Source organism: Pleurodeles waltl, chromosome 11 (genome assembly GCF_031143425.1).
Source record: "Pleurodeles waltl isolate 20211129_DDA chromosome 11, aPleWal1.hap1.20221129, whole genome shotgun sequence".
Classification (NCBI taxonomy): Eukaryota; Metazoa; Chordata; class Amphibia; order Caudata; family Salamandridae; genus Pleurodeles; species Pleurodeles waltl.
The window spans coordinates 248,830,015-248,856,132 of NC_090450.1; the positions used below are offsets into that span (position 1 = coordinate 248,830,015).

Genomic DNA, 26,118 nt, shown 5'->3' on the forward strand with positions numbered 1-26,118 from the left:
TGGCCATCTTCACAGAGGACACAACGGCATCCTCCAACTTTTCTTCCTAGCTGGGCCCCAGGATGGGATCTGTGGCCCAGCCCTTCCATATTCACGGGGAGCACAACAGCAACCCCCATCTTTCTCACCTGTGGGTCCCCGGGATGTGGTACGGGGCTCTCTCTTGGTTTTCACAGGAGTCTCAACAGCAACCCCAGCTTTACTTCTGTTTTGGGGGCAGCCCCTGGGCCCTGGCCCACCCTGGGGACATTGACCGAAGCAGCGGCGGAGCCCCATGCACTTTGACACTCACTCTAAAATAGGTTCAAGGTCACAATATCCCAGGCCCCCAAGGACCAATTTGGGTAGTTCTGGTGTAGTTTCGCTCCTGGTGACGAGCCCTTGCCACAAGGAGCACTCTCCTCAGGCCTCCTGGTCTTGAAGGGTCCCAGGTGATAGGAGGGCAGTCCCACTGACTCCCTGTGTCAGCCTTTCCTCTGGGTGCCCTCCTTTCCTTCTGGGCAGCGCTTTCCTTGTGCCAGCCCAGTCTTTACCCCAACTAGTCCTCAGGGATAGTAAGGGGGCCAGCTTACCTGGCCCTGGCCTGTGCCATGCTGGGCCTGAAGTCCTTCAGTGGCAGAGTCCCTGCTCCAGGGGGCAGTCAGTGGGTTCTTCTTTCCAGTTGTCCATAACGCCCGTCTGCAGTCCCAGTGTCCAGCAGTGAAGCACAGCCAAGAGAGAGAGGTCTACCTGTGCACGACCTTTTAAGTGGAGCAGAAGTGTCCAGCAGACCTGCACCTCTGGCCAGACGTGCCATATCACTTCCCTGCCCCTGTCCCCTCCTTCCTGCACAGTCTTCTGGAATGGCTCCAAATTGACGCCGTCAGGAGCTTGGGACAGATGTGCTCTGAAACTCAGCCCCTCCTTCTTAGCATTCCTTTCAGGGCTTCTCCCCCCATTTCCTGGCAGGGGCTGACAGCTGGCTGATTGATGCAAGGCCCGCTCTGGTGGCTGGACAGAGCAGTTGTTGACCCTAATCCTGAGCTGAGTCAGAGAAAGATGACATTCCTGGATGACCCACAAATTGTACAACTATGCTTTTGTAACCTACCGCATCATTCTTTTCAAACAGGTTACAGTGTATATTGGTGCGACTCTGGTCTCTGTGGGCCCTAGGGGACCTGAGTTATGCCCTAGGCCACTCTTTCCTACTGACATTGAATGGAGTGTCCCTACAGTGAAACAACAGTAAGCACACTGATGTTGAGGTACTGGAGTTTCCCTTGTAAAAATACGGTAAGCACACTGACTATCCCTTCTCTGGGTACAACCATCTCCTGAGGCCTACTCCAGGTAACCTCCCCCTCTGCATAGTTCCTTCTGCGCTAGGCTTCCTAAGCACAGTTCTTGGGCTGCGCATGCCAGAATCCCTCCCGCGCAGCACTTAAATTGGTGCACATGCGTGTGCACACATGATCCCTTGTAGCCCACCCAGGGCCTCCTACTCTTGCTGCGCCACAGCAGCCTTTCTTTAGCAAGGCGGCATCGGAGGTCTCCCACGCAGTCCATATTACCATGAGCTTACTTTGAGGAAGTCCCTGACTGGGAGGCTCCCTCACAGTAAAAGGTCAAAAACAAGGTGGTCAAAAAGCAAAAAAAATCAGAGCAGACCAGATGGTCAGAACCAACTTCTCACAACATAAGTTACCTTGATACCTATTTTTCACTCTGCATATTTCACCATATGAATTGGTCTATGCTCACAATGAAAAACCACTGTACAGTGCAGCTCAGTTGTTCGCTCTGGGTACCTCAGGTTGTTGGAGAACCTACAGACCCTATATAGCCCCACAGCCAAAAGGGTCTAGCAAACGTAATGGTACATTGCATTTGCAAATTGGCCATCATGACAAACAGTAACAGATGAAAACATTGTCACAAGTGGCTGCTTTTTCTTACTCGTTTTCAATATTTCTTTGTTTCAACAGTTAGGGGCATATTTACAAGCCCCTTATGCCGCTTGTGCATCACTATTTTTGATCCTTCAGCAGCGCAGAGTGCAGACACATATCTATGAGGCCACACAAAGCCAGTCCAGTGGTGGCAATACTTTTATATCAATGGAACCTTTCACAAGTAATATGTGTGAGAGCAATTTCCAGCCTCCTTTTCAACAAGTCAACCGACTTCTCTCAATGCAGCTGCTCGCTTATGTTTCCTCTACTCTATAGATAAGTTTCTGCCTATTAATAATTGCTGATGCAAGGTGGCTGCGCATTTATTGGACATAAATTGTTTTGCCACAGTCTGCAGGAAACTCAGCTCATCACTATGCATTTTTTACAGTGACGAGGGTAAGTGAAATATTTGCTTAATGCAAAGACTATGTGGCAATCCCAGTTAGTTTACCGTTCTAAGTTGACAGCAAGGAAACTGTCATTTTTCATGTGCCTGTTTACATTTTGTATCTACCTTTAACGCACAGTTGCACATTTCTGTCATTTGATATTATAGCACAATATGGGTTTTCAGAGATTTTCATTTATCCCTTCTGGTGGAGTTCTTTCTTTTTTGATACTTGTAGTTTTGTAGGTTTTCATTGCACAAACTTAACTATATGAATTACTGTTTCACTAAAAGCAGGAACATTTTTCACCAAATCACATTCATATATTTCATATTTGCAATGTATTCAATTATTGATTCACTGGTGATTTATTAGGCACTTTGGCCATTTGTATTTGATCGGACCGTTTGCAACTGCAAAAATGGATTTTGGTATGTATGAATTCCAATTTGTGATTCAGTAACATGTTACCGAATCACAATTTGGAATTGCACATACATACCGAATCGGTATTAGGAAGGGGTTTGTCAACATTGTCCCTTCCTAATACTGAATCGCAGAGGTACGTAGGAATGTTTTCTGACCAATATGCGGTCGCAGAACATTTGCATTGTACCACCTACTTTACGAAGGTGGTAACCCATTCTCAAACGGAACGAGGTCCCCAAGGGACCCCTTCTCCTTCATGAATGGTACCAAAAACGTTTTTAAGAGCAGGCAGTGGTTCCATGGACCAATGTCTACTCTTAAAAAATTAAAAGTAAACTTTTCATTTTTCTTTCTAAACACATCCCATTTTCCTTTAAGGAGAACGTGCTACATTTTAAAAAAGATTGCTTTATTTAAAAGTCCACCAGGCCACCAGCTCTGTCATTTTTGTGTTTCTTAATGGGTTGCAAATTGCAACCTGCCTTATTAATATTCATGAGGTAGGTCGACTTGCGGCCAATGAGGAAACGCTATGAAATTCATGGAAGGTCATAGATTCAAATAGCGATTACCTAATTGCGATTCACCGAGAATCGCAATTAAGTAATCACAATTTGGAATAATGATACATATGGCCCTTCATGCCATTCCCAGGGCAAAACAGTCTGCCCAAGAAAAGTAAGAGGGCCACTGAAAGAGGAAAGAATGAAAAAGTGAAGATAGTCAGCAATGAAAGGTAGCATTCACAGTACCCAGACATTTTTATTTTAGTCAACTTTACCCTGAAGAAGTGAGTAGCAGTCAGTTCAAATTGATATGTGAACATAGGGCCTGATTTATGAAAAGATAGCACCATCTTTACCTCATTTTTTGACGCAAAAGCATTGCAAACTTACAAAATATAATCATTATTTTGTAAGTTTGTGCTGTTTTTGCATCAAAAAACGACAAAAGCGGTGCTAACTTTTCACAAATCAGGCCCTTAATTTCCCCATGCTGAAATCAGAAGATATTATCACTGGCTTAGTAGAAACTAATGAGTCGCCTAGGATCGAATTCACAGTCTTAAGCGGATAACCAGTTGATCCTGGAGTAAGATTAGGGAGCGCCTGACGGAAAAGAAAAGTTTTCATTTCCCTTCTAAATTTGCTTTTGTCCAAGGGCAAATGGCAGACTGTTCCAGGATTTTCTACAGTGTGTCTTACATGGTTTCCTCACCAGTGCACTTCTTGAAAGAAGCAGGGTTGATCCTGTTATTGGCTGTGATCTCTAAACTATAACTGTGGAATAATTTACACAAGTGTCTTGGACCTTCAGGCCAATATGCTTTTTGGGTAGTGCAAACCATCTTGAAGGGTACCATCTGTTTTATAGAAAGCTTATGTATGGCATGGAGGGCAGGAGTAATGTATTTATACTTTTTCACATGAAGTGCACGTCTTGCTCTTCAGCTGAAGTTGATGTAAAGGTGATGTAAAGTCAACTTTGTGCAGTAAGTGTGGCATGACTGTACCAATACGTTTCCTAATGGATACATGTTAATATTTATGTGACTTTGCTGGACACATAAAGGTGAAGGGGTTCAGCTGTGTCACATAGTTCACTTGTGGAGAGATAAAGAGTCAAGGATCAAATATAACATTGATGTCTGCACACTCCTTCATCTCTCTCTTGAACATTCTTGTTTGTGTTGCCCTAAAATATATCTGTGTTTTCCTCTTTAGTTATTTAACCTCCCTTTTCCTTTCTGTTGTTATGCTTCAGCCTTCTCATCTTTTATAGATTTTATTCTGGATGGTTTCCTCAATGTATGAGGTATAGTTTCATGGTGTATTTTGTAATTAGGTCCTGTTTTGACATTTAAAGGTCACTAAATGTTAACTTTGAAATATATATTTTTAGAGCATAAGGGCATCATTTAATATCTTTGTGCTGAGTCTTCTCCCTCCACTTTTTAATAATAAGATTAAGGACATGTTAATAGGCTTATAACACAATTTATTATTTGTAAAGCACAGCGGATTATTGTTACAAAGAAGTGATAAACCAGAAAAGTTAAGAAACAGTTTTTTTTCAGAGCAGGGCAGCACCCCTGACCAGCAGTGCTGGGTGCTGCCCAGGACTGCTGGTCCTGGGATGCTCTCAGCCTCAGCATTATGCCTTATCAGATTCTAAATTCTAAACAGCTACTAGGTCTACAGTTATGGTGCAATTTAGGAGTATAGAAAGTACTACCTGACATACTCATTGTATGCATGTTTAAATGAACCATGTAACTCATCTACTCCCTTTAGAAGAGCTGTTCAGCAAAAGAAGATTATCTTACAAAATCCTTGTACTTTACTGGGGTAATTCTCACATCCATTCTCAATCCCAACTCAACATTTTTCCCATTCCTCTGAGTCACAGAGTCTTTACTCAAAACATTACATTCCTCTGTGCTACATCCCTCATGCCCTTTGGGCTTGTCAATCTTAACCATAGAACCCTCTTCCAATTCCTTTCTCCTGTCAATCTCCACAAGCATATTTTCCTTTCACTTGGCCATCATTCTGACATTCCACACTTTACCATCCTGTGGGATCAAACTGTTGGTATTGACTTTTATTATCTTTAAAGCTTTGCCATACCTTGGGGTACCTTTTACCAATATACCTGATAACAGAATGTTCAAGAGTCAATATCTGACCACCTCATCTGCATCTCCACACATTTAACTCCAGTTCTTCTTGAACCACCATGGATACAATTCAGACATGGGATATCTTGCTTTAAGAAGTTGAAAGGCACTAACCTCAGTAATGGTGTGAAGTGTTAAGGTATGTCCACGACTTCTCCCTCAAAACATTTTTCCATTCACTTCCAGGCCTACATGCCTCTACCACCCAGTCCTTCAGCACACAATTAAATTAAATTAAATCCATCTCCTTAGAAAGACAGAACATTGCTTTTTGAAACACTGATATTGCTGAGGCTAAACCAAAAGGCATTCTCTTAAACTGGTACAGCCCCAGAAGAATAAGGAATGCTTTCAAATGTTTAGAGTCTTCTGTTAACTCTATCTGGTGATTTGCGGATCTTAAATCCAGACTGGAAAATACTACTGCTGGCTCTAACATGCTTACAACTTAATTAATGTTAGGTAGGGCATGACAATCCACTATTATGTTTGCATTCACTGCTCTCAAATCCACACAGAGCCTCAATTTATTGTCCCCCTAAGCACCAAAACTATAGGGGACACCCACTTAGAGTAATCATTTCATGAAGCATTTCTTTCAACTCCTGCCTGACATTAATAGGAGCATTTCTTAATATCTGTTTCTGAGGTACAGCACCATTCTTTGTTCTGATCTTATGTGAATAATCAATCAATTTGCCTAAGTTGTCAGGAAAAACTTTAGGAACTGAAAGACCACACCCTCTTCATAACTTTTGTCGGCAAACAGCAATACAGGTTCTTTACTCCTTGGATTAAGAATTATCCCCAACTTCCTCTGATATCTCCAACCTAGAACATTCCCACCATTCTTGGCACATTGAGGTGATCTCCCTTCAAACTGTATTTCCACTGATTCATAACCCACAATATTAATTACAGATAAATCAAAGCTTCCAACTGTGATGTCTAATTCTCTTAATTTACCCACATCCAATATGTTACAGAATTTATTTTAAAAAATAGTCCTTGGTGACGATAGTCCACGGTGAACCTGAATCAGCCATCAGTTTCAGTTCAACATTCAAAATCTTAACAACACATTTAGGTGGACTTCTGACCTCTGTGGTACATCACTAGTACTAACATTTATGATGGACAGCACTACACCCTTACTGTATCCCTCTGTTTTACTGCACTTGCATATTCTGATTTTCTCACTTCCATCTCCCACACAAGATACTTTTCCTCTCAGTGGCACATTGCTTTTCATCACATCTTTACATACTCAGGCACAATTTCCCACATGTCCACATTTCCAACATTCTTTTCCAATGACAGGATACTGGGCAAATGATGTGATATGAATGGCATTGCCACATTTATAGCAATTTTTATCCCCCTCCCCCTAGGGCTGTAAAATCACACAGCATTCACACTACACACATCAGAATCAGAATAGTTAACTGTACACAGATCCTCACTCCTGCTGGAAATTTTGTTCATCACATAAGACATCCTCTTCTCCAATTGTTCTAGCGCTTTTGCAGAAGCAATTGCATCTTGGAAATTGGGGTCACCCAAAACTGGTTTTGTATCTTTTTATTCTTTCCATGTACCATAATCTATCCCTGATCATTTCATCTGTCACAAGCCCAAAATTGCATGTCATAGAAAGACCTCTTAAGGCTGTAAGAAACTCATCAAGGGGTTCCCCATCCTTCAGAGACCTTGTATAAAATGAAATCTGTTCAATGCTATACTAGTTGTAGTTTGAAATCTATTTTCCATTCTTAATAATGCTTCCTCATACACATCAATGTCTCCATGTCCATCCTGCAGTGCTATATGCGGTAGAGTTCCACATACCCTCTCATCCCAAACAATGCAGCAAAATACTTTTTTTCTTTCAGCACTTATACATTCTCCATCAATAGATTTCATGTATAATATGAAATCTTCTATTCATCTCATCCATGGACTAGCAGGTTCACAACCCCTGTTCTGTAGAAATGTCATTGGAGTTTTAACCTCTTCGGTGCCTTGGACGAGATGATCTCGTCCAAGGCTACAGTTCCCCTGTGCCTTGGACGAGATCATCTCGTCCGTGCACCCCCCTTCCCCCCCCAAGTCGGGGATGGAAGGGGAAGACCTTCCCCTTGCACCCCCGACCCCCCCCACCCCCCCCTGTGACGTCAAAGCGCGCGCTGATGTGTCACAGGGGCCTCCCTCGTCGCGCTGGAAGCATTTCTTTTTCAATCACTTGGGAGGCCCGGAGGGGCTTCAAAGGGAAGGAAAAGTATTTCCTTCCCTTTGAAGTCCCTCCGAGGGTTTCAAAAGCCGGATTGCTTGCAATCCGGCTTTTGAAACCCCACTAGACACCAGGGATTTTTTTTTTCTTAGAAATTGACAAAAGGGAGCGACCCCTTGGGCAAGGGTCGCTCCCAGGGGGGGCATTTTTTTGAAAAGGCCTTTTCTGCCCCCCCTGGGGGCAGATCGGGCTACTATTTGGCGCCAATGTCACGCAGGGGGAGCGACCCCGTAGGCAAGGGTCGCTCCCGGTGGGGGGGGTGGGGGTTGGGGGGAAAAATTTATTTTAGGCCATTTCTGCCCCCCCGGGGGACAGATCGGCCTATTATTAGGCCGAACTGCCCCCGGGGGGGTGGGCAGAACACTCTAGGCGCCAGGGCAATTTTTTTTTTGTGTTTTTTTTTTTTTGTTGTTTCTTTTTTTAGAGATGGGGAGCGACCCATCAGGCAAGGGTCGCTCCCCTGGGGGGGCAAATTGTATTTAGACCATTTCTGCCCCCCTGGGGGCAGATTGGCCAATTTTAGGTCAATCTGCCCCCAAGGGGGCAGAAACCACTAGGCACCGGGGATTTGTTTTATGGCGCCAATGTCACGCAGGGGGAGCGACCCCGTAGGCAAGGGTCGCTCCGGGGGGGGGGGGTGGGGGTTGGGGGGGCAAATTTATTTTAGGCCATTTCTGCCCCCCCAGGGGACAGATCGGCCTATTATTAGGCCGAACTGCCCCCGGGGGGGGGGGCAGAACACTCTAGGCGCCAGGGCAATTTTTTTTTTGTGTTTTTTTTTTTTTTGTTGTTTCTTTTTTTAGAGATGGGGAGCGACCCATCAGGCAAGGGTCGCTCCCCTGGGGGAGGCAAATTGTATTTAGACCATTTCTGCCCCCCTGGGGGCAGATTGGCCAATTTTAGGTCAATCTGCCCCCAAGGGGGCAGAAACCACTAGGCACCGGGGATTTGTTTTTTGGCGCCAATGTCACGCAGGGGGAGCGACCCCGTAGGCAAGGGTCGCTCCCGGGGGGGTGGGTGTTGGGGGGGCAAATTTATTTTAGGCCATTTCTGCCCCCCCGGGGGGCAGATCGGCCTATTATTAGGCCGAACTGCCCCCGGGGGGGGGGGGGGGCAGAACACTCTAGGCGCCAGGGCAATTTTTTTTTTGTGTTTTTTTTTTGTTGTTGTTTCTTTTTTAAGAGATGGGGAGCGACCCATCAGGCAAGGGTCGCTCCCCTGGGGGGGCAAATTGTATTTAGACCATTTCTGCCCCCCTGGGGGCAGATTGGCCAATTTTAGGTCAATCTGCCCCCAAGGGGGCAGAAACAACTAGGCACCGGGGATTTGTTTTTTGGCGCCAATGTCACGCAGGGGGAGCGACCCCGTAGGCAAGGGTCGCTCCCGGGGGGGGGGGGGGGTGTTGGGGGGGCAAATTTATTTTAGGCCATTTCTGCCCTCCCGGGGGACAGATCGGCCTATTATTAGGCCGAACTGCCCCCGGGGGGGGGGCAGAACACTCTAGGCGCCAGAGCAATTTTTTTTTGTGTTTTTTTTTTTGGTTGTTTCTTTTTTTAGAGATGGGGAGCGACCCATCAGGCAAGGGTCGCTCCCCTGGGGGGACAAATTGTATTTAGACCATTTCTGCCCTCCTGGGGGCAGATTGGCCAATTTTAGGTCAATCTGCCCCCAAGGGGGCAGAAATCACTAGGCACCGGGGATTTGTTTTTTGGCGCCAATGTCACGCAGGGGGAGCGACCCCGTAGGCAAGGGTCGCTCCCGGTGGGGGGGGGTGGGGGTTGGGGGGGCAAATTTATTTTAGGCCATTTCTGCCCCCCCGGGGGACAGATCGGCCTATTATTAGGCCGAACTGCCCCCGGGGGGGTGGGCAGAACACTCTAGGCGCCAGGGCAATTTTTTTTTTGTGTTTTTTTTTTTTATTGTTTCTTTTTTTAGAGATGGGGAGCGACCCATCAGGCAAGGGTCGCTCCCCTGGGGGGGCAAATTGTATTTAGACCATTTCTGCCCCCCTGGGGGCAGATTGGCCAATTTTAGGTCAATCTGCCCCCAAGGGGGCAGAAACCACTAGGCACCGGGGATTTGTTTTTTGGCGCCAATGTCACGCAGGGGGAGCGACCCCGTAGGCAAGGGTCGCTCCGGGGGGGGGGGTGGGGGTTGGGGGGGCAAATTTATTTTAGGCCATTTCTGCCCCCCCGGGGGACAGATCGGCCTATTATTAGGCCGAACTGCCCCCGGGGGGGGGGGGGGGCAGAACACTCTAGGCGCCAGGGCAATTTTTTTTTTGTGTTTTTTTTTTTTGTTGTTTCTTTTTTTAGAGATGGGGAGCGACCCATCAGGCAAGGGTCGCTCCCCTGGGGGGGCAAATTGTATTTAGACCATTTCTGCCCTCCTGGGGGCAGATTGGCCAATTTTAGGTCAATCTGCCCCCAAGGGGGCAGAAATCACTAGGCACCGGGGATTTGTTTTTTGGCGCCAATGTCACGCAGGGGGAGCGACCCCGTAGGCAAGGATCGCTCCCGGGGGGGGGGGGGTTGGGGGTGGGAATTTATTTTAGGCCATTTCTGCCCCCCCGGGGGACAGATCGGCCTATTATTAGGCCGAACTGCCCCCGGGGGGGGGGGCAGAACACTCTAGGCGCCAGGGCAATTTTTTTTGTGTGTTTTTTTTTTTTTTGTTGTTTCTTTTTTTAGAGATGGGGAGCGACCCATCAGGCAAGGGTCGCTCCCCTGGGGGGGCAAATTGTATTTAGACCATTTCTGCCCCCCTGGGGGCAGATTGGCCAATTTTAGGTCAATCTGCCCCCAAGGGGGCAGAAACCACTAGGCACCGGGGATTTGTTTTTTGGCGCCAATGTCACGCATGGGGAGCGACCCCGTAGGCAAGGGTCGCTCCCGGGGGGGGTGGGTGTTGGGGGGGCAAATTTATTTTAGGCCATTTCTGCCCCCCCGGGGGGCAGATCGGCCTATTATTAGGCCGAACTGCCCCCGGGGGGGGGGCAGAAACCTCTAGGCGCCAGGGGAATTTTTCTTTTTTTTCTTTGTTTTTTTTTTTAGAGATGGGGAGCGACCCATCAGGCAAAAGTCACTCCCCTGGGGGGGCAAATTGTATTTAGACCATTTCTGCCCCCCTGGGGGCAGATTGGCCAATTTTAGGTCAACCTGCCCCCAAGGGGGCAGAAACCACTAGGCACCGGGGATTTGTTTTTTGGCGCCAATGTCACGCAGGGGGAGCGACCCCGTAGGCAAGGGTCGCTCCCGGGGGGGGTGGGTGTTGGGGGGGCAAATTTATTTTAGGGCATTTCTGCCCCCCCCCCCTGGGGCCGGCTGAGCTACAGGCGAAACACCACAGGTAGGCACCTTGCAAAAAACACCTCTGTTTTCTGTGAAAAAATATGTTGTGTCCACGTTGTGTTTTGGGCCATTTCCTTTTGTGGGCGCTAGGCCTACCCACAGAAGTGATGTACCATTTTTATCGAGAGACTTAGGGGAACGCTGGGTGGAAGGAAATTTGTGGCTCCTCTCAGATTCCAGAACTTTCTGCCACAGAAATGTGAGGAACATGTGTTTTTTTAGCCAAATTTTGATGTTTGCAAAGGATTCTGGGTAACAGAACCTGGTCCGAGCCCCGCAAGTCACCCCTCCTTGGATTCCCCTAGGTCTCTAGATTTCAGAAATGCACAGGTTTGGTAGGTTTCCCTAGGTGGCGGCTGAGCTAGAGGCCAAAATCTACAGGTAGTCACTTTGCTAAAAACAGCTCTGTTTTCTGTGATGTGTCCACGTTGTGTTTTGGGGCATATCCTGTCGCGGGCGCTAGGCCTACCCACACAAGTGAGATATCATTTTTATCGGGAGACGTGGGGGAACGCTGGGTGGAAGGAAATTTGTGTCTCCTCTCAGATTCCAGAACTTTCTGCCACAGAAATGTGAGGAACATGTGTTTTTTAGCCAAATTTTGAGGTTTGCAAAGGATTCTGGGTAACAGAACCTGGTCCGAGCCACACAAGTCACCCCTCCTTGGATTCGCCTAGGTCTCTAGTTTTCAGAAATGCACAGGTTTGGTAGGTTTCCCTAGGTGACGGCTGAGCTAGAGGCCAAAATCTACAGGTAGTCACTTTGCTAAAAACAGCTCTGTTTTCTGTGATATGTCCACGTTGTGTTTTGGGGCATATCCTGTCGCGGGCGCTAGGCCTACCCACACAAGTGAGGTATCATTTTTATCAGGAGACGTGGGGGAACGCTGGGTGGAAGGAAATTTGTGGCTCCTCTCAGATTCCAGAACTTTCTGCCACAGAAATGTGAGGAACATGTGTTTTTTTAGCCAAATTTTGAGGTTTGCAAAGGATTCTGGGTAACAGAACCTGGTCCGAGCCACACAAGTCACCCCTCCTTGGATTCCCCTAGGTTTTTAGTTTTCAGAAATGCATAGGTTTGGTAGGTTTCCCTAGGTGGCGGCTGAGCTAGAGGCCAAAATCTACAGGTAGTCACTTTGCTAAAAACAGCTCTGTTTTCTGTGATATGTCCACGTTGTGTTTTGGGGCATATCCTGTCGCGGGCGCTAGGCCTACCCACACAAGTGAGGTATCATTTTTATCGGGAGATGTGGGGGAACGCTGGGTGGAAGGAAATTTGTGGCTCCTCTCAGATTCCAGAACTTTCTGCCACAGAAATGTGAGGAACATGTGTTTTTTTAGCCAAATTTTGAGGTTTGCAAAGGATTCTGGGTAACAGAACCTGGTCCGAGCCACACAAGTCACCACTCCTTGGATTCCCCTAGGTCTCTAGTTTTCAGAAATGCATAGGTTTGGTAGGTTTCCCTAGGTGGCGGCTGAGCTAGAGGCCAAAATCTACAGGTAGTCACTTTGCTAAAAACAGCTCTGTTTTCTGTGATATGTCCACGTTGTGTTTTGGGGCATATCCTGTCGCGGGCGCTAGGCCTACCCACACAAGTGAGGTATCATTTTTATCGGGAGACGTGGGGGAACGCTGGGTGGAAGGAAATTTGTGGCTCCTCTCAGATTCCAGAACTTTCTGCCACAGAAATGTGAGCAACATGTGTTTTTTTAGCCAAATTTTGAGGTTTGCAAAGGATTCTGGGTAACCGAACCTGGTCCGAGCCACACAAGTCACCCCTCCTTGGATTCCCCTAGGTCTCTAGTTTTCAGAAATGCACAGGTTTGGTAGGTTTCCCTAGGTGGCGGCTGAGCTAGAGGCCAAAATCTACAGGTAGTCACTTTGCTAAAAACAGCTCTGTTTTCTGTGATGTGTCCAGGTTGTGTTTTGGGGCATATCCTGTCGCGGGCGCTAGGCCTACCCACACAAGTGAGGTATCATTTTTATCGGGAGACGTGGGGGAATGCTGGGTGGAAGGAAATTTGTCGCTCCTCTCAGATTCCAGAACTTTCTGCCACAGAAATGTGAGGAACATGTGTTTTTTTAGCCAAATTTTGAGGTTTGCAAAGGATTCTGGGTAACAGAACCTGGTCCGAGCCACACAAGTCACCCCTCCTTGGATTCCCCTAGGTCTCTAGTTTTCAGAAATGCACAGGTTTGGTAGGTTTCCCTAGGTGGCGGCTGAGCTAGAGGCCAAAATCTACAGGTAGTCACTTTGCTAAAAACAGCTCTGTTTTCTGTGATGTGTCCACGTTGTGTTTTGGGGCATATCCTGTCGCGGGCGCTAGGCCTACCCAAACAAGTGAGGTATCATTTTTATCGGGAGACTTGGGGGAACATAGAATAGCAAAACAAGTGTTATTGCCCCTTGTCTTTCTCTACATTTATTCCTTCCAAATATAGGGGTGTGTGTAAAAAAGACATCTATTTGAGAAATTCCATGTAATTCACGTGCTACTATGGTCACCCCGGAATTCAGAGATGTGCAAATAACCACTGCTCCTCAACACCTTATCTTGTGCCCTTTTTGGAAATGCAAAGGTTTTCTTGATAGCTATTTTTTACTCCTTATATTTCAGCAAATGAATTACTGTATACCCGGTATAGAATGAAAACGCACTGCAGGGTGCAGCTCATTTATTGGCTCTGGGTTCCTCGGGTTCTTGATGAACCTACAAACCCTATATATCCCCGCAACCAGAGGAGTCCAGCAGACGTAACGGCATATTGCTTTCGATAATCTGACATTGCAGGGAAAAGTTACAGAGTAAAAAGTAGAGAAAAGTTGATGTTTTTTTCACCTCAATTTCAATATTTTTCTTTTTCAGCTGTTATTTTCTGTAGGAAACCCTTGTAGGATCTACACAAATGACCCCTTGCTGAATTCAGAATTTTGTCTACTTTTCAGAAATGTTTAGGTTTCTGGGATCCAGCATTGGTTTCATGACCATTCCTGTCACTGACTGGAAGGAGGCTGAAAGCACAAAAAATTGCACAAATGGGGTATGCCCCAGTAAAATGCCAAAATTGTGTTGAAAAATTGGGTTTTCGGATTCAAGTCTGCCTGTTCCTGAAAGCTGGGAAGCTGCTGAGTTTAGCACCGCAAACCCTTTGTTGATGCCATTTTCAGGGGAAAAACCACAAGCCTTCTTCTGCAGCCCCTTTTTCCAATTTTTTTGAAAAAAACGAAATTTTCACTGTATTTTGGCCAATTTCTTGGCCTCCTTCAGGGGAACCCACAAAGTCTGGGTACCTTTAGAATCCCTAGGATGTTGGAAAAAAAGGACGCAAATTTGGCTTGGTTAGCTTATGTGGACAAAAAGTTATTAGGGCCTAAGCGCGAACTGACCCAAATAGGCAAAAAAAGGCCTGGCACAGGAGGGGGAAAAGGCCTGGCAGCGAAGGGGTTAAATTGCATGCTGTGTTACTGTTCCTGTGAACAATGTTACTTTTGTAAATCGAGTTGTAAGCTAAACAAGCTAATATCAGTGAATAGATAAATCAACTTAGCTACTTCCCCAATGTCAAAGAAAAGACAAACGTAACCTGTAACTATCAGACAGCTACAGATTATTGGAAAATGAATTTAAATCCAAATTCTCCGTAAAGATAATAAATTGAGGAAAGACGGATAGCTTGAGATACAATGCGATGCACAAGCTCCCACAATTCCGGAAGAACATCTAATGAGAGCATGTGGAAGATGCACCAATAGTGTTAAAGAGGATAATATTCTAATGAGTGATGAGTTTCCAATGTCCACTTCCTGCAACAACCATCCAGGGGGCTGCCACCACTCGACTGACAATGAGGAGCATAATCCACTGATTGTTATGATAGCGATGCCCCAGCAACCAATCAGAGAAATTGTACAAAGGAAGACGTCTATACAGAGCATGAGAGGAGACTGTGTTACACACACATCATCCAGCCTGCAAAGGAAATTCAAAAGATGGGGTTAGCAGTAAAAATGATTCAGGCTTCTGGAAGACTCTCCTGACCACAAGAAAATGGTGGCACTTGGTAGTGTGGCTGCTAGAAAGCTGGTAGAAAGTGAGCATATACATGTACTCACTGCTGACATTAAATGTAATATGAGCGTCCGCCAGCCAGATATAGAATTCCTTGATTCTCCCAAATAGGAATCTCCAGAAATTATACTGCTCCTGTGCTGCTGAAATAAAGACAGAAACACATCTGGAGCTTGTTTCCAATGTTGCAAAGAAGCGATAATCCAGAGAAGTTAAGAAACAGGTTTATTCAGGGCAGCACATAACCCTGGGCGACAGTCTGAGAAGCTCTCAGTGTTATGCCATATCAGATTCTAAATTCAAACAGCTAAAAGAACAACATTTACAGTGCAATGTAAGAGTAAACAAAGTACTACCTGGCATGCTCATAATTGTATACATATTAAAAGGAAGTATGTAACACATATGCAAGAGTCTTCTTGTACTAACAGTCCACATATTACTAAGCAGATCTATTTCTACTAGTTACATCGGTTTTCCTACTGTTAACACTAGTTTTAGGAAAGTAGGGTGTGTTCAAATAGGATCCAGTACATGTAATTCTGGCAAGTGTTTTGTGATTTGAAATATTATTTTTTTCTGCATATTATTGAATGTGCACATTTACATTTCGTAGTGGTAAACTCCCACAGTGATATTTAAAACCATTTCTTCAAATTTTCATAAACATTGCCCCAGAACAATGTTTTACTACAGAATATAAAAACGCTCACAACTAGAAACTTTGTCAAGTGGATGTTGTATAGTGAATTTATGAAAAATCGTATCACTACACAAGAAAACGTATTTCTTACTAGACTAGAGTGAGGATGTATTTGTTTATATATTGCATAAGAAACAATTTTTAATTCTTGCATATATTTGTTTTCTGATTTCAGATCATTGAAACAGGGTACCAGCATTCTCAGCATGAAAACATGTTGTGATCTTATGCAAAATAATGTATCTGCCTGTACTTCAGTTATTTCACATGGCAAAAATGTTTAGTTCTCAGAAAAAAAGTTCAATAAGTGAAAGCACTATTTTCATATTTTAAGTTAAATATTTGCACAAGTAACGCAATTTGTAATAATGCCATGCTACTTGCAAATGCCCTTTGACATACATACATTATTTAATGAAAAAACGTTTTTTTAGTCTGCATACCTGATAGCTTTAAATTTAGGAAGTCCCTAGGAAGCCAACATTTACCGCTCAAGATGGCCTTTACGTGTCTAAATATTGTGCCAACTTATAAAAGATATTTTAAGTGAGAACAAGATATATTTATATTCAATAATTTTATCAAAATTTCTTTCTGTTTTGGTCTCGCTCCAAAACGGTGGAACCACAGCACTCAGTAGTTTTGATATGTTTGCATATTAGTATCCATCTATCCAGTATGCCATTCTGATGTTTCCATTCCTCTATTCATCCTACAACCAGTCCAATTTTTCGACTAATTTTTGCATGCATTGGGTTTTGGTCTATACAAATCTCTAGGGACTTCTGAGCCACTATTTTGAACTAACAATAGAGACTACTTACTGTTGTGGGCACCTACTGTTGACCCAGTTCAAACATTACATGGGAACATTACAGGGAGTGCAGAATTATTAGGCAAATGAGTATTTTGACCACATCATCCTCTTTATGCATGTTGTCTTACTCCAAGCTGTATAGGCTCGAAAGCCTACTACCAATTAAGCATATTAGGTGATGTGCATCTCTGTAATGAGAAGGGGTGTGGTCTAATGACATCAACACCCTATATCAGGTGTGCATAATTATTAGGCAACTTCTTTTCCTTTGGCAAAATGGGTCAAAAGAAGGACTTGACAGGCTCAGAAAAGTCAAAAATAGTGAGATATCTTGCAGAGGGATGCAGCACTCTTAAAATTGCAAAGCTTCTGAAGCGTGATCATCGAACAATCAAGCGTTTCATTCAAAATAGTCAACAGGGTCGCAAGAAGCGTGTGGAAAAACCAAGGCGCAAAATAACTGCCCATGAACTGAGAAAAGTCAAGCGTGCAGCTGCCACAATGCCACTTGCCACCAGTTTGGCCATATTTCAGAGCTGCAACATCACTGGAGTGCCCAAAAGCACAAGGTGTGCAATACTCAGAGACATGGCCAAGGTAAGAAAGGCTGAAAGACGACCACCACTGAACAAGACACACAAGCTGAAACGTCAAGACTGGGCCAAGAAATATCTCAAGACTGATTTTTCTAAGGTTTTATGGACTGATGAAATGAGAGTGAGTCTTGATGGGCCAGATGGATGGGCCCGTGGCTGGATTGGTAAAGGGCAGAGAGCTCCAGTCCGACTCAGACGCCAGCAAGGTGGAGGTGGAGTACTGGTTTGGGCTGGTATCATCAAAGATGAGCTTGTGGGGCCTTTTCGGGTTGAGGATGGAGTCAAGCTCAACTCCCAGTCCTACTGCCAGTTCCTGGAAGACACCTTCTTCAAGCAGTGGTACAGGAAGAAGTCTGCATCCTTCAAGAAAAACATGATTTTCATGCAGGACAATGCTCCATCACACGCGTCCAAGTACTCCACAGCGTGGCTGGCAAGAAAGGGTATAAAAGAAGGAAATCTAATGACATGGCCTCCTTGTTCACCTGATCTGAACCCCATTGAGAACCTGTGGTCCATCATCAAATGTGAGATGTACAAGGAGGGAAAACAGTACACCTCTCTGAACAGTGTCTGGGAGGCTGTGGTTGCTGCTGCACGCAATGTTGATGGTGAACAGATCAAAACACTGACAGAATCCATGGATGGCAGGCTTTTGAGTGTCCTTGCAAAGAAAGGTGGCTATATTGGTCACTGATTTGTTTTTGTTTTGTTTTTGAAAGTCAGAAATGTATATTTGTGAATGTTGAGATGTTATATTGGTTTCACTGGTAATGATAAATAATTGAAATGGGTATATATTTTTTTTTGTTAAGTTGCCTAATAATTATGCACAGTGATAGTCACCTGCACACCCAGATATCCCCCTAACATAGCTAAAACTAAAAACAAACTAAAAACTACTTCCAAAAATATTCAGTTTTGATATTAATGAGTTTTTTGGGTTCATTGATAACATGGTTGTTGTTCAATAATAAAATTAATCCTCAAAAATACAACTTGCCTAATAATTCTGCACTCCCTGTATATAAACATTATCATGTCTATCTTATATGAAGCCAGTGTTCAGCTGTTTTTTACAGAATCGAGGTGTTCATATCCAGACTGGTAGTTTGAATTAATCTGTAGTAAACTTTACTTTATCATCAGGCATGCTCAAATATGGTCCCCGCTGTGTTTGTCTTGTGTAGTAGTCCGCTTTTAGATTTTACTGCGAGTGCGCATACTTATTTCTGGCTTTTTTGTCAAGAGTTAGTTGGATACACCAACCATGCGGCCACACTGTCCATCATTAAGCTGGTTTTGGTAAGTCATTCCCTGGTGTCTTTCTAGTAGACTCATAATGCTTTTGGTAAACTATGCCATCTGTTCGATATATTTAATGAACCTTGTCATCCATTGACACTGTTGGCTTTCAGGCTTTCCTGTACTCAGTGGTTAATTTGTAAATTAAAAGGTGCCGGTGCCCAAAGCTTTCCTCTTAAACACCCGGCTGTTGCATTTATATGTGCGAGCACGGAATACTGAGAGAGCGTAATCCTGAAGCCATCTCGGGTCTCTTTAATCCATTAATAGCCACTCCCTGCCCCTTTAGCTCACTCTTGCAGCTTTCTGATTTCTCCCATTGTGACTCTTTTTCGTTTTTCTCTTCCTCTGTCTTTCCCATTTGTGTCTTTTGCTCGCAGTAAATGCTTGAGGCAAAAGAATAAGCCCCGGCCTTCGAAAATAAGTGCCGGTGCTCAGCACTGGAAACAACAAGCACACATTAAGCACTGCCTGTACTGTCATGGCTGGTCCGCATTGAGGCAGATACTATAAGCCTAGTGGACTGACCAGGTTAAATGCTAATGCCGCCTAATTTTTCAGCATGGCATTTGCTTGCATTTGTTGTAAACACCAGCTCCGAATTTATATTGTCGGCTTTGACGCTTTCCTATACTATCACCGTTGGTCCGCATTGAGATAAATTCAATAAACTAAATGAACCGACCTGAGTATATGCTTATACCATTTATTTTCCAACATTGCTTTTGCCTGTGCTAGCTGCAACACCAGCAACGCACTTCTATTGTTTGGCATTTATGCCTTTCTTTACTATCAGTACTATGCATGTTGTGCGTTCGGCCAAATTGATGTACTTTGTTGTGGGTGGTCCGGCTTGCACTGTGATAATACAGGGTGCCGTTTTTCTTACTTTGTACTAATATGCCCTGATGCTGTAAGAATACTTGTATTTAATAGTAGATGCGCATTCACAATAAGTGCACTTCGTACTCGGGGTGTTTTTGGAACAGATACTGATTTGGACGCATTGTCATTATATTTTACAGCACAATGCACATAGTAAGTACTATTTGTGGTGTTAAGGCTGTATATTCTTGACATTTTTACTCAGACTCTATTTACATCATGATGTGTAATATACGAAAAATTGCTTTTACATATTTGTATGGGTCTAGGATGTATCAGGGTCTGTCTCTTATGTACTCTTACAATACTTATTGTTAGAAATGGGGTTTTTGGTTGGCAGTCAGGTTACCCCCTGTCCAAGCAAAAGCCCTCACTCTAGTCAGGGTAAGTCACACACAATCCAAGATTATCCTGTGCCCACCCTCTGGTACCTTGGCACGAGCAGTCAGGCTTAACTTAGAAGGCAATGTGTAAAGTATTTGTGCAATAAATCATACAATACCACCATATAGCACCACAAAAATACACCACACAGTGTTTAGAAAAATATATAATATTTATCAGGATAATTGTAGGTCAAAACGAATAAAGTTGCAATGTGATTTTGTAGAGATATCACTGACAAGTGATATAAAGTGTCTTAAGTCTTTAAAAAGCAAGCAAAGTCTCTTTCAAGCACAAAGTACCTGGTTTGGAGTGGAAAATCTCCTCAGAGGGCCACAGAAGAAGAGATACGTGGAAAAAGGGTGTGTGCGTCGATTTCTCCCCAGCACACATGGACTTGCGTCGTTATTTTTCATGCGGGGAAGTCGTGCATCGTTTTCCGGCACGCAGACAGTCTCTTTCTGTGGATCGCAGGGATTACCAGATGTCCCGGGTCTGTGCGTGGATTCTCCTGCGTGTTTACCGGCTGCGCGTCGTTCTGCGGGGCTGTGCGTCAAAGTTTCGCTCTCACGGCAGGCGTCGCATCGATTTCTCCTCTTGGGGTCGGGCGGCGTTGTCCTTGCGAGGCCGTGCGTCGAAGTTCCAGTCGTCCCGAAGGCCTCACGTCGATCAGCGTCGGTGTGCGGCGTTTTTCTCGCGGCGGAACAAGCTGTGCGTCGAAAATTTCGGCGCACGAAGCGTCCAAGTGAAAAAGAGAAGTCTTTTTGGTCCTGAGACGTCAGGGAACAGGAGGCAAGCTCTATCCAAGCCCTTGGAGAGCACTTTTACAGCCAGACAAGAGTTCAGCAAGGCAGCAGGGCAACAGCAAGGCAGCAGTCCTTTGTAGAAAGCAGTCAGGTGAGTCCTTTAGGCAGCCAGGCAGTTCTTCTTGGCAGGATGCAGGTTCTGGTTCAGGTTTCTTCTCCAGCAAGTGTCTGATGAGGTAGGGCAGAGGCTCTGTTTTATACCCAAATGTGCCTTTGAAGTGGGGGAGACTTCAAAGAGTGGCTAAGAAGTGCACTAGGTCCCCTTTCAGTTCAATCCTATCTGCCAGGGTCCCAGTAGGGGGTGTGGCAGTCCTTTGTGTGAGAGCAGGCCCTCCACCCTCCCAGCCCAGGAAGACCCATTCAAAATGCAGATGTATGCAAGTGAGGCTGAGTACCCTGTGTTTGGGGTGTGTCTGAGTGAATGCACAAGGAGCTGTCAACTAAGCCCAGCCAGACGTGGATTGTAAGGCACAGAAAGATTTAAGTGCAAAGAAATGCTCACTTTCTAAAAGTGGCATTTCTACAATAGTAATATTAAATCCAACTTCACCAGTCAGCAGGATTTTATATTACCATTCTGGCCATACTAAATATGACCTTCCTACTCCTTTCAGATCAGTAGCTACCACTTCAATAATGTATGAGGGCAGCCCCAATGTTAGCCTATGAAGGGAGCAGGCCTCACAGTAGTGCAAAAACGAATTTAGGAGTTTTACACTACCATGACATGTAAACTACACAGGTACATGTCCTGCCTTTCACCCACACAGCACCCTGCTCTAGCGGTTACCTAGGGCACACATTAGAGGTGACTTATATGTGGAGAAAGGGGAGGTTTAGGCTTGGCAAGTACTTTTAAATGCCAAGTCGAGGTGACAGTGAAACTGCACACACAGGCCTTGCAGTGGCAGGCCTGAGACAAGGAAAGGGGCTACTTAAGTGGTTGGCACAACCAGTGCTGCAGGCCCACTAGTAGCATTTAATCTACAGGCCCTAGGCACATAGAGTGCACATTACTAGGGACTTATAAGTAAATTAAATAGTCCAATCAGGTATGATTCAAGGTTACCATGTTTTAAGGGAGAGAGCATATGCACTTTAGCACTGATTAGCAGTGGTAAAGTGCGCAGAGTCTAAAAGCCAGCAAAAACAGTGTCCAAAAATTGGAGGGAGGCAGGCAAAAAGTTAGGGGTGACCACCCTAAGGCTGTCCGGTCTAACATGTGTCCCCCCTAGCTGAAAGTGGGGAGAGCTACCCGACCTCCTGGGAGCTCTCATCGCTAAGGCGGAAGTACCTGGAGAGACCATCAGCATTGGCGTGGTCAATCCCAGGGCGATGTTCCACCGTAAAGTCCATCCCCTGTAGGGAAATGGACCACCTCAAGAGTTTTGGATTCTCACCCCTCATCTGCATGAGCCATCTGAGGGGCCTGTGGTCTGTCTGAACCCGGAAGTGAGTCCCAAACAGGTAGGGTCTTAGCTTCTTCAGTGCCCAGACCACAGCAAAAGCTTCTCTTTCAATAGCACTCCACATCTGTTCCCGTGGTAATAGCCTTCTGCTAATAAAGACTACTGGTTGGTCTAGGCCCTCCTCATTAAGCTGTGCTATGACCGCCCCTATGCCATGCTCTGAAGCGTCTGTCTGCACAATAAATTCCTGGGAGTAGTCAGGGGCCTTGAGCACGGGGGCCGTGCACATGGCTTCCTTCAGGGAGTCAAAGGCTTTCAGGCAAGCCTCTGTCCAATTCACCAACCTAGGTTGTTTCTTGGAAGTGAGTTCTGTCCAGGGTGACACAATGGTACCATAGCCCTTGACAAATCTGCGGTAGTATCCTGTGAGGCCTAAAAAGGCTCTCACTTCAGTCTGAGTTCTTGGTGGTTGCCAGGCCTTGATAGTTTCAATCTTGGCCTGGAGTGGCTGCACCTTGCCACCACCTACTAGGTGTCCCAAGTACACCACGGAACCCTGCCCACTCTGGCACTTACTAGCCTTGATGGTCAGGCCTGCCTGTCGCAGAGCCTGAAGCACCTCCTTGAGGTGGAGCAGGTGTTCCTCCCGGCTGGAACTGTAGACAGCTATGTCATCCAGGTAGGCTGCACAGATGGCATCCTTGCCAGCTAGGACCCCGTTAACCAACCGTTGGAAGGCAGCGGGGGCATTTTTCAATCCAAATAGCATCACCCGGAACTGGTAATGGCCATCAGAGGTTAAAAATGCAGATCTCTCTTTAGCCCCCTCAGTCAGGGCGATCTGCCAGTACCCTGAAGTAAGATCAAACATACTCAGGAACTTGGCAGCGCCTAGCCTGTCAACGAGCTCATCAGCTCGGGGGATGGGGTGAGCATCAGTCCGGGTGACTGAGTTGAGACCCCGGTAGTCCACACAAAACCGGAGTTCTGGCTTCGCACCTGGGGCAGTAGCCTTAGGGACAAACACCACTGGGCTGGCCCAGGGACTACTGGATTTCTCGATAACCCTTAAAGCTAACATCTTGGAGACCTCCTCCTTGATGCTGGCTTTCACCTTATCCGATAACCTGTAAATGTTGTTCTTCACAGGGAGACTGTCACCGGTGTCAATGTCATGAACACAGAGGTGGGTCAGTCCAGGAGTAAGGGAGAACAGGGGGGAGAACTGCTCCAACAGCTCATAGCAGTCTCCTTTCTGGTATAGAGTCAGGGAGTCAGAGAGGATGACCCCTTTCACTGACCCATCACCTTCTTGGGCAGAGAGGAGGTCGGGGAGAGGTTCACTCTCCTCTTCCATTCCTTCATTTGTGACCAGAAGCATGTTGACCTCAGACCTCTCAAAATGAGCCTTTAGTCGGTTGACATAGAGCACCCTTAGGGGGTTCCTAGGGGTTTGGAGGTCCACTGGGTAAGTGGCCTCCCCTTTCCGCTCCTTTACTTCAAATGTGCCAGACCAGCGGTCCCGGAGAGCTCTAGGCTCTACTGGCTCTATTACCCACACTTTGTCTCCAGGTTGAAACTCTACCAGGGTGGTCTTCTGGTCATACCAGTGTTTCATTACCTCTTGACTGGCCTCAAGGTTACTTTGGGCCTCTTTCCAGAAGCGGGTCATCTGGTTGCGGAGGGTCAACATGTAGCTGACCACATCCTGAGGGGGCGCCTTTGGAGCTCTCTCCAACCCCTCCTTGACAATGCTTAAGGGTCCCCTGACAGGGTACCCATAGAGAAGCTCAAAGGGGCTGAACCCCACCCCCCTCTGGGGGACCTTTCGGTAAGCAAAGAGAAGGCATGGTAATAGGACGTCCCACTTACGCCTCATGGCCTCAGGGAGGCCACCAATCATGCCTTTAAAGGTCTTGTTGAATCTATCCACAAGACCATTAGATTGGGGGTGATAGGGTGTGGTGAACTTGTAGGTTACACCACACGCATCCCACAGAGACTTCATGTATGCAGACATGAAGTTAGTGCCTCTGTCGGACACTATCTCCTTTGGGAATCCCACACGGGTAAATATCCCCATCAGAGTTCTGGTCACCACCGGTGCAGTTACGGTCCTCAGTGTGATTGCCTCTGGGTAACGGGTGGCATGGTCCACCAAAACCAGGATTAACCTGTTGCCTAAGGCAGTTTTGGGGTCCAATGGACCAACAATGTCAATGCCCACCCTTTCAAATGGGGTGCCAACGACAGGAAGTGGAATCAGGGGGGTTTTAACCCTTTTCCCTGCTTTACCACTGGCCTGGCAGGTAGGACAAGATCTACAGAACTTATCTGAGTTTGTCCTCATTCTGGGCCAATAAAAGTGGGTGACAAGCCTGTCAAAGGTCTTGCCTTGCCCCAAATGTCCTGCCAGGGGAATGTCGTGAGCCAGACCCAGTAGGAAGGTTCGGTAACACTGGGGGACCACCAGCGCACGCGCTGCCCCAAAGGCCGGAACCTTAGGCTCACTGTAGAGGAGATCATTCTCCCAATATATGTGGTGATCGCCAGAGGCTTCACCTGCCGCCTGGTCTGAGGCTTGCTTCCTCAGACCCTCTAGAGTGGGACATTCTTTCTGCGCCTCGCAGAATTCCTCCCTGGTGGGTCCACCCTCAACTTGCCAGCCAGCATGCTCAGGTAGGTCACCTAGGGTGGCAATGTCTTCCCCAGTTGGCTCAGGAGCCTCCTCCTCAGGAGCCCCGTCAACCACTGCGGGAACTTCTGGGAACGGTTTCCCGCGCCCCTTGCCCCTCCTCTTGGCAGCTCTCTGGGACATTGTTCCAGGCTCCAGACGCCCTTGACTTCCCTCTCGGTCAGCCATGGACCGTGTGGTCATGCAGACCCACTCAGGTAACCCTAACATCTCCAGGTGAGATCTGAGCTCCACGTCTTTCCAAGCAGTATGCTCAAGATCATTGCCTAACAGACAATCTACAGGCATGGCAGGACTCACAGCTACTTTCAGAGTACCAGAGACCCCCCCCCACTCAAAGGGAACTAGAGCCACCGGTAGGTGACTCTCACGATTGTCAGCGACTATGACCTGGTGGAATGTATTAGGGACTATCTGCTCTGTTGACACCAGCTGACTCTTGATAGTAGTCATACTGGCTCCTGTGTCACGCAGAGCCTCCACCTTCTGCCCATCAATGGTGACCCACTGCCTGTACTTGGAAGTATTTTGGGGCATGTGGGCTTTGGGCACCATTTCTCCTTCTCCCAGGGACACTAGGGAAAGCTCTACCTGTTCCCCAAAGCTGTCTGGGTCTATCTCCCCCCCGAGCGCTACACTAGTCAACCCAGATGTCTGTCCGGTAGTGGACGGTGCTCTCTTGGAGCACTGGGGGTCGCCTTTATAGTGACCATACTGGTAACACTCCATGCATTTGGGGTTGGATTTCCCTGGCCTATCATATGTCCCTGGCTTTTTCCCAAATCTGGAAAAGGAATGGTTGCCACCCCCTCCCTGGGAATTCTTTTGTGGACCTTTGGAGAGTTCCTTATCTGTAAGTTTATCTCCCCCCTCTTTCTTCTGTTGGGAACCCTGACCACCTTTGTGGGTGTCCCCCCCAGGTACCTTCTTGGACACTCTGGTGCTAACCCAGAGGTCCGCCTCCTCAGCAAGCTTCCTGGGATCAGTCAGCTTACTATCCATTAAGTGCTGGCGCAACTCTGTAAAAGTAGTATTAAGCATATGCTCTCTCAGAATCAAGTCATATAACCCTTTATAATCATCCACTTTGTTGCCCCGCACCCATCCATTCAGTGCCTTACTGGAAAAGTCAAAGAAATCTACCCATGTTTGTGTGGTTTGTTTGGTGCTGTCCCTGAACCTCTGACGGCATCCCTCAGGGGTCAGCCCAAACTTGGCAAGTAAAGTGGCTTTCTTAAGTGGGCATGTGTTTTGATCAGGTTGATCCAATGTGAGAAGTGTGTCCCTCCCCAATGGCGGCACATAACCCCACATACATACCCCCCATTGCCCTTCAGGAACCTCATGAGCCCTTAGTGAAACTTCATAAGCAG

General features: G+C 46.3%; 1 protein-coding gene across 2 annotated transcripts in view; it reads left to right on the forward strand.

The window, feature by feature from the left end:
• NYAP2 (neuronal tyrosine-phosphorylated phosphoinositide-3-kinase adaptor 2) overlaps nt 1-26,118 on the forward strand; it is a 1,263,566-nt gene that overhangs the window by 695,119 nt on the left and 542,329 nt on the right. The window lies entirely within an intron of this gene.